Below are 8,553 nucleotides of genomic sequence, written 5' to 3'. Positions count from 1 at the left end.
GTGTTATGTTTCTTTAACCCACAGTGAAAGCCTTTCCATAATAATTGTCCCTTCAATTACATAAATATTGAGTCTTTTCAAAGAATCAATATAGAAAATAAAAAGTATTTTTTAGCCAACTTAAATAACAAGTGTCAAATAAGTGAAGACAAAAACAAAAAAGAGAATTTTATGAAGTCTTTCCGACTTTTTCTATAAATGTTGGATGTTGTTGAGTGGCATGTTGTTGCTTGTATACCTATAGAGTTGTGGTGATGGCTATCATGTTATCATAATCTAAGGCATTCACATTATTGTGTCACAAACACTAGAATTTTTTTTGCACTTTGATCTCTTGAATTTTGGCAAGGAAGGTATGGTCATAGTTGACACACCCCATCATAATTGTTGAAATGTGAGCTAATTCCTAATATTTTTCCTTGCAAAAAAGTGAGTGGGCTATAACATCAATATTAGTTTGGTTTTTGTCTTTAACTCAAATTGTCCTTTCTTTTTAACCCAGATTTTCCTTTCTTTTTAACTCACAATTTATATCTTTGAAACTTGCATCACTTGAGTGATCATCTTGTTTTCCTCTTCAACACTCTTCTATATCCATTCACATTTTCACCCAAGACTATACACCCATGTCCTGAAAAGGGGTTTCTTGTGATGATAGTATACCTTTTGTCACTGCAACATTGAACCCCATGTTAACAGCCTTCTATAGTAATCTCATGGTTTCTTGTGTTCCACACCCTCCTTTTCTACAACCCTAACTTTAGATGTTTCAATATTTCTTGTGTTAGAAAATAAAGTAAATCCATTACAACTGAGAGGGGGGGTGAATCAGTTGTATGTTTAATCCAACTTAAACTCAATCTATCAAATCCAACTCCAATAACCAATAAAGTGAAAAGTGCCAAGAGATAGAACATGAAAATGGGAAAATGATTTGTCAACTAGGGAAACCCTTGATTAGAGGGAAAACCCCAGTGGGGATGGTACCCACAAAATGATGTACTAATATAAATGGTTTCTTGTAAGAGGATATGACCCGGTTAGGAGCCAATTACATACAATCAATACATATGAGTCAATGTTATGAGACTTTGAATACCCGTTAGAAGATTCTAGCCCTAATAGGAGCAATAAGGAAGATAATTGAACTCATTGTCCAAATTGCTTCAAAACTGTTACACAAAACATATCTCTAGGCTAACATATCCCAAGTAGTGAATTGACAAATGCAATAACTTCTTTGCCAATACAATTCCTTTGAGGTTCTCAATCCAATCTCAACATCATTTGATGCTTATCTCTAATCAAACTCACATCCTTAGCATCAATATAATACCATACACACAAAAGTCACACTTACAACCAAGGAAACAACATTTCCTTTATACCTTGTCTAATAACTAATTGAGTCATCCTTGAGGTCTTTCCCAATATATAATGAGTAATATATGACGTCAACATGATTTTACAATTAAGTTCCACACGCTACAATACATTTTACAACTTCCAAAATAAATTTCATTACGAGAGTCGGTTGCCACTGAACATTTCACATGTTACACGTTAGCGACCTCCACTGAGTGATCTCTAGCATCTTCTACCATAGACATAGCATTATGAACATGTCTTCAACCATGATCTAAGCTCTCTTAACTTCATTCCATCTCACTTAACAGATGCAACTAAATTACCAGTAAATTGTTTCTTGCACACTGGCATGCAACCAATCTTCACTAAATCAACTGTAACTCATCCAAATTTTCATACTAATTTGAGTGAACATAGATGTAGCATCTAAACACATCTAAGAACAAAAATCTAAACATGCATAGATTAACTCGTTGTATCCAAACCTTGCAGATCAAAATTGCCTCTATGATGTACTAAAACTATGCCTACCACATACCAAAGTACATATATGTTGACATTAATGACAAACAAAGTCATGAATGCAACACACAAGCAATCAATCTAAATGCAAACCACTCAACCATCTCCCAACATACTAACAATCTCCCCCTTTGATATATAGAGTATGATTTGATTACAACTATTTGTTGGTGCTACATATTCTACTTTTGCTATAGATTGTGAAATAAAATCCTATTTCTTGCTTAGCCATGAAACTAATATTTCCCTAGGAAGAATGCGCTACCAATAGTACTCATCCTATCATCCACATTACCTACCCAATCTGCATCTATATATACACATAAAGTGAAATCATTTGATTAGTCATATTGTAATCCATAATTTGATGTATGCTTCAAATATCTCAATATTCTATTTACTATTGCTAAGTGATTTTCTTCAAGGTGTGCTTGAAATCTTACAACAATTCCAACTACATTTGTTATATTTGGTCTTTCATAAGTTATATATTTTAACCCTCCTGTCATTGATTTGTATCTTGTTTGCATTGCACTAGGATATTGATCCTAACTTGACAATTTGCAACCTATAACCATGGGTGTACCAAGTGGCTTACAGTTTTCCAATCCAAATCTTCTCAATAAATCCTTTAGATTGGTCTTTGATATGAAAAATTTATCCTTACTCCAATTATTTGCAATCCCAAGAAATATTTCATTTCACCAATCATACTCATCTCAAATTCATTCTTCATCTCCTTCGAAAAATTTCACTAGCCTCATCATTACCTATAAATATAATATAATCTACAAATACTGCAATGATTAGCATACTATATGAATTCTTTATTAAGTACATGTTACTATATGGATTACCTTTCTTGAATCTCAAGCTTATAAGGTGCTTGTCCAATTCTGCACACCATACTCTAGGAGCCTATTGTAGTCCATATAATACCTTCTTTAATCTATAAACCATGTCTTTCTCTCTAGTAATGGGAAAACCACTAGGTTGTTCAATGTGGACCTCTTCCTCAAGTTCTCCATTTAAAAATGTTGACTTAGCATCCATTTGATATACCTTGAAGCTTTTGTTAGATGCATAAGCCAAAAATATTCTTACTGCTTCAAGTCTTGCAATGGGTACAAAAGTTTCTTCAAAATCAATTCATTCCTATTATGAATAACCTTTATGTACCAACCTTTCTTTGATGCTTACCACTTCACCTTGTTCATTCATCTTGTTCCTAAATACCCATTTAGTGCCAATAACATTTTTATCTTTAGGTATAGGGACCAGTTCCCAAGTCTTATTTGTTTTAATATGATCAAGTTCTTCTCTTATAGCCTTCATCCAATATTCATCTTTGCATGCCTCATCTATTGTCTTGGGTTCAACTTGTGAAATCAAACATAAATCTTCATTTACCATTTTCCTTGTCATTACTCCTTTGTTTGTGCTTCCAATGATCTTATCCATAGGATGATTTCTTGCAACATATTTAGGTGTCCTCTATTCTAGTTTCCTTTACTCTTATCTAGCCTCTTCTTTAGGTTCATCACTAGGTTCTTCAATATGTACATGCAAATAATTATCTATCTTAAAGAGTAATTTTCTTCTATATTATGATTTTTAGGTCATTGACTTGTGCTTCCTTCATTATTGAAATCTAATTAAGTATTCTCTCTTGTATTTTGAACTTCTCATCAACTCTTACATTTGCACTCTCAACAATTGTTCTTAATCTCTAATTATAACATCTATATGTCTTTCTTTTCAATGAATAACTATGGAATATACCTTCGTCACCTTTAGGATTAGACTTTCCTATGTCATCCTCTCTTGTGATGTAACATATTCTTCCAAAGATTCTATAATATTTCACATTAGGTGTATGTCCAAACCAAAGTTCATAAGGTGTCTTAATAGTTCATTTTATGATATAAACTATGTTCATGTTGTATATTGTTGTAGTAATTGCTTCTCTCCAATAGATGTGTCGTAGTTCCTTTAAGCATCATTGCTCTAGTTGCTTCACTTACTAACCTTTAGCCTTGAAAATCTTAAAATTCTCAAATGCTTCAAATTTCTCTTTAAGAAATGCTACCCACATCAGTCTTGTATAGTCCTCAATAAAAAGAATGAAATATCTTTCACTGTAGGATGCTTTAGTTCTTGTAGGATTGCACAAATTTGTATGAACAATCTCCAATTTCTCTAATGTAGTGAATAACTTGTTTGGAAATGAAATATTCTTTTTCTTAGCCATCACACATTCTTTGAAAATCGTGTTAGATGGTTTTATAATCTTTGGAGAGTCTCTTATTGAATTACTATTATAGATCTTCACAAAGTTATCAAGGTTTTTATGACAAAATCTCCTGTGCCATAACTAGTTGTCATCAATCTTAGAAACTAGACATGCCATTTGTGTAGTATTCAATTGAAATACATCTGCTCTAGTTCTTATACTTGTTCCAATCAGTTTTCTATCTTTTACTTTGATAATACATGTCTTCTCATTGAATTACAAAAGACATCCCTTGTCTACAAGTTGTCCAACACTCAAAAAGTTGTGTCAATCCATCAACAAAAATAGGCATCCTCGATATTAGTTTCACAATCAAGTGCAATAGATCATTATCCCTTAATAGGAAATGGAGCAATGCTTCCAACTCTAACTACTCCACGATCATAGCTTTTGAAGTCAAAAAACTTCTCTCTATGACCTGGCATGTGATGTGAGCATCCACTATCTATTATCCAATCAGACTTTTTCTTTTCTACATATAATACAAGTGTGTTATCCTCTTTTACATGAATTTATTCCTTTATGAAATGAATCTTATTTAATCTTAATCATCACTTATTATAAATTTTATCTCTTTGAAATCAAATTCATTCATCATCTTCATCAACAAAGAAGCAATCTCTTGTAATCTTTGATTTTTAGGTTTTACCTTCCTTTCTCTTTTAGGATATTGATATGAAAAGTGACCAGATCCTTTACAATTCCAACAAGAAAAATATTTCTTACCTCTTGGTTCCCTCTTTGAAATCAATGAAAGAACTCCATCAATCTTCTTATCTTTTGCATCTATGTCTGACAGTGTTCTTGCAAAATCACCACTAGTGCTTGCACTTTTGGTTAGTACTTTCATTATCCTTTTTGTAGACTAGCTCTAAAAACACTTTCAAATCTAGGTAGGTTTTTTTTCAATCTCAATTTATATGCTTGCAATTTCACAAGCAATATTTGTCCATTAAAATTTGCATCGCTGGTATAATATCTTCAATAACTAATATTTAATTTTCATAAGCATGAGTCAAAGATCTCAAAATTTTGTGACATACCTCAATTTTAGTTATAGATACTCCACAACCTTTAATATCCACAATATTTTAGAGACTCCTTTTGTAAATTCTCCAATTGATTCTTGTTCCTTTATTATTATATTCTCAAGCATAGCTTTCCAATTCTATAATCTCGAATTATTTTCATGTCCATCCCCTTCACATAGTGCTTCTAACCTTGTCCAAATTTCATGAGAAATATCTAGACCTTTTACCTCAACAAATTTTGATTATAGAACTGCAGAGATTAATGCTTCTCTAGCATACATGTTGTAGTACATTGGTGTGAGTGTTCCAAGGGGTGCTTGCATTGCTCCTCAAGAGACTTAGTTTGTCTCTTCTAGGCACCTAGTCCACACAAGTCCTTGATTGGCTTAGGTGATTATCTAACACCAATCCAAACTCTCCTCCAAGAGTTTGATCCTTTGTGCTTACCCTTTTAAGACTGACACACTAGTTTAGTACTCTTCTCCACACACACTTAGATAGCTCTAAGTGCTACTTGCTCACAAACTTCATCCTTCGTTGCAGGGTCATCCATAGACATGAGATCACTCTATTTTCTTGCATTTGAGTCCATTTAGAAAGATCTTTAGGCTTCTTCCTTATTGATTTCAAGGTTTCGTCTTTAGGATGCCTAATTAGGCCTAATACCAATTAGCCCTTAGAAATGACTATTTCTTCTTTCTTGCAAAAACTCTCCAAACAACCTAGTAAAAAAAATCTAGTTTTGAACACCCTTTTGGATTTCCCAAAGGATTCTCTAGGTCTTAGACTCCTAAGTTGTCTGTATAGGTGATTTCTATTATCTAGGTCTAATAGGACTAAAAGCTTATTTCCTAGGACTAGACTAAAAACTTGTTTGGAAACCCACTCAAAAGGATTGGTATGACCTCAATGATCAAGAAATATCAAGATATGGCTATTCCATTCTTGGAACTATACTTGTTCCATACAACTCTTCTCTTCCCTGCACTTAACCATTGGATTCAACACTGTCAAACCTCTTAGTGGGTCTTCCTAGCTCTCTTAGGGCTTGAGTTTTAAAATAGTAGCATGACTTCCATGGACTCCTACCTTTCTATACAACATGTACAATGGCTCCACTCTAATATTCATACACATTTTCAAAGTTTCCAGGGTTGAATCATAAGTGGGAGCTGTAGACACCTAAATTTGATTACACTGCTTTGGTAATCTAATTTAGCCATCTCTAAAGGCATCATTAATTAAATTCTTATTTAATTAATCCTTTTCCATCCCTAGTTGATTAATTTAATTAATCATCTATAGTCCTAATTGATAAATCAAATAATCTATTATTTATCAATTAAATCCTATTCTTCTATCTAATTCCAAAAATCCCCATTTATTAAATAAATCTATTTGATAAATGAAATCCTCAAATTCAAAAACCCCTAACCTATCTCTAAACCTCCATTTAGCCTAATCCACCCCATCCACCCATACTAACCAAGCTTAGCCACTAACTCACCCACCCTCATTAATGCCATCCACTTGCACATCTCTAACATCCCTAATCTAATCCTAAACCCAAGCCTAATCCACCCCCTAATGTTGTCACATTCCTTAAACAAGTTTAAGACTTTCCTAATCCAAACCAAAGTCTCCCCTCAAAAAACCCAACCACTAAGTCATGAGTGCTCTTACAAAACATAAAGACTCTTACAAGCCCACTCATGACTCTTACACCCATCTTCCACACTCTTCCCTCTTCCACACTCATTCCTCTTACATCCCTCTTACATACTCAACCCCACTCATCATGCCTTTAACCAACCCTTTACCCTACCCTCTCACACTCATCCTCCTTGTGACAAGTGTCACCTTCCCATTGGTGCTAAACAAGCACAATCCATGTGCTCTCCTTTGAGTACATCCTAGCCCTCCTTAAGCCTTCATCCATCCTTGCATCTAAGCCCTCCATCCCTCTACCCCTTAGCCTATAAATTGAATCCCATCCCAAGCCATTTCATCAACAATCTTTGAGCTAAAGTTACTATGCTATTTTGAGAACCAAAGCCATCAATATTACCCTTATAATGCCAAATTGAGAGCTCACAAAGCTACCAATTTGCCATTACCCATCTCCCTTGAAGTAGCTTTTGAGCATCTTGAGCATACATTCACAGCAAAAGGACACATCTATAGAATCAAGAAAGCATGGAGTGTTTTCTCTTGTGAGGTTTGAACTTCTTGTTTGTTTTCTTTGTCTAAGCATATATGTGAATTTAATTTTTGGTTTGTGAATGTTTACTTTATTTGTTAATGTTCTTTGCATACTAATTCTTGTTCTACAGGAGCTATGAAAGAAAAAACTGCATTCTAATGACCAACACACTATCAAAACTAAATTGATTTTTCCATAGCTACAAGATTAACTCAAATCAACTTTCTTACTAAATAAAAAAGTCTCTACAATACCCTAGAAACAATATAAAATTATCAGATCGATTCTTTCAATCCATATTACACCACACAAGATAAAAATGCTCAGTCTACACACTAATCATAGTCACAATCACTATTGTATTCACAAAAACTTCTTACAATCCTCCTCTCAAACTCAAATTTGAGCCTTCAATAAGTAGTAGATTCCTTTTCCCTATATTTTAAGCCAAATTGCAAATGTTGTCATGACAACTTTTTGACAACATTTGGCATCTTTGCACTTATGCCATGATCCTTTTTCATAGGACATCTAACCCCTCTAGGTTGATGAATAAGAAGCATAAATCACCTTAAAGCATCTTTTCCACCTATTCTATGTGTTAGGACACATTTAAAGACTCCAAATCACTATTTCCTCTACACACTAAGTAATTGAAATAATAACTAATAATGACTATTTGTCTGACCTTAGTCATAATGACTAACTCACCTAGCCAACAATGCAAATGACCTTCTAAGCTCTAAAAGAAACCTAAACTATGCTCTTGACTTGGCTAGAGTCAAGTACAAAAATCAATCAAACGCTGGAGGTAGCCTAGGTGTTCTCCTGCACCATACATGAATAGTTCCTTTGATTTTGTAGTATAAGAGTCTAAATATTTTTCTTCCACCATAGTCTTCTTATCTATTGCTATCATCCAATAGTTGATTCCCATGCATAGAAAGTGAGTCTTCATTTTGTCCTTTCAATTGTCATAGTTTTCTCCATCAAACTTGGGACTTTCCTTCTTGAAGACCATGGATCTCCATGTGCTATTAAACTTCATGATCAAGGATCTGATGCTCTACTACCAATTGTTAGAAAGTAATGTCCACCAATACAACTGAGGGGAGGGGAGTGATTTAGTTGTATGC

This window comes from Cupressus sempervirens, chromosome 6, assembly GCF_028749045.1.
Source record: "Cupressus sempervirens isolate cs-2001-9-10 chromosome 6, ASM2874904v1, whole genome shotgun sequence".
In the NCBI taxonomy this organism is placed as follows: Eukaryota; Viridiplantae; Streptophyta; class Pinopsida; order Cupressales; family Cupressaceae; genus Cupressus; species Cupressus sempervirens.
The sequence above is the reverse complement of the archived record's forward strand: the minus strand, read 5'-3'. Positions refer to the sequence as shown.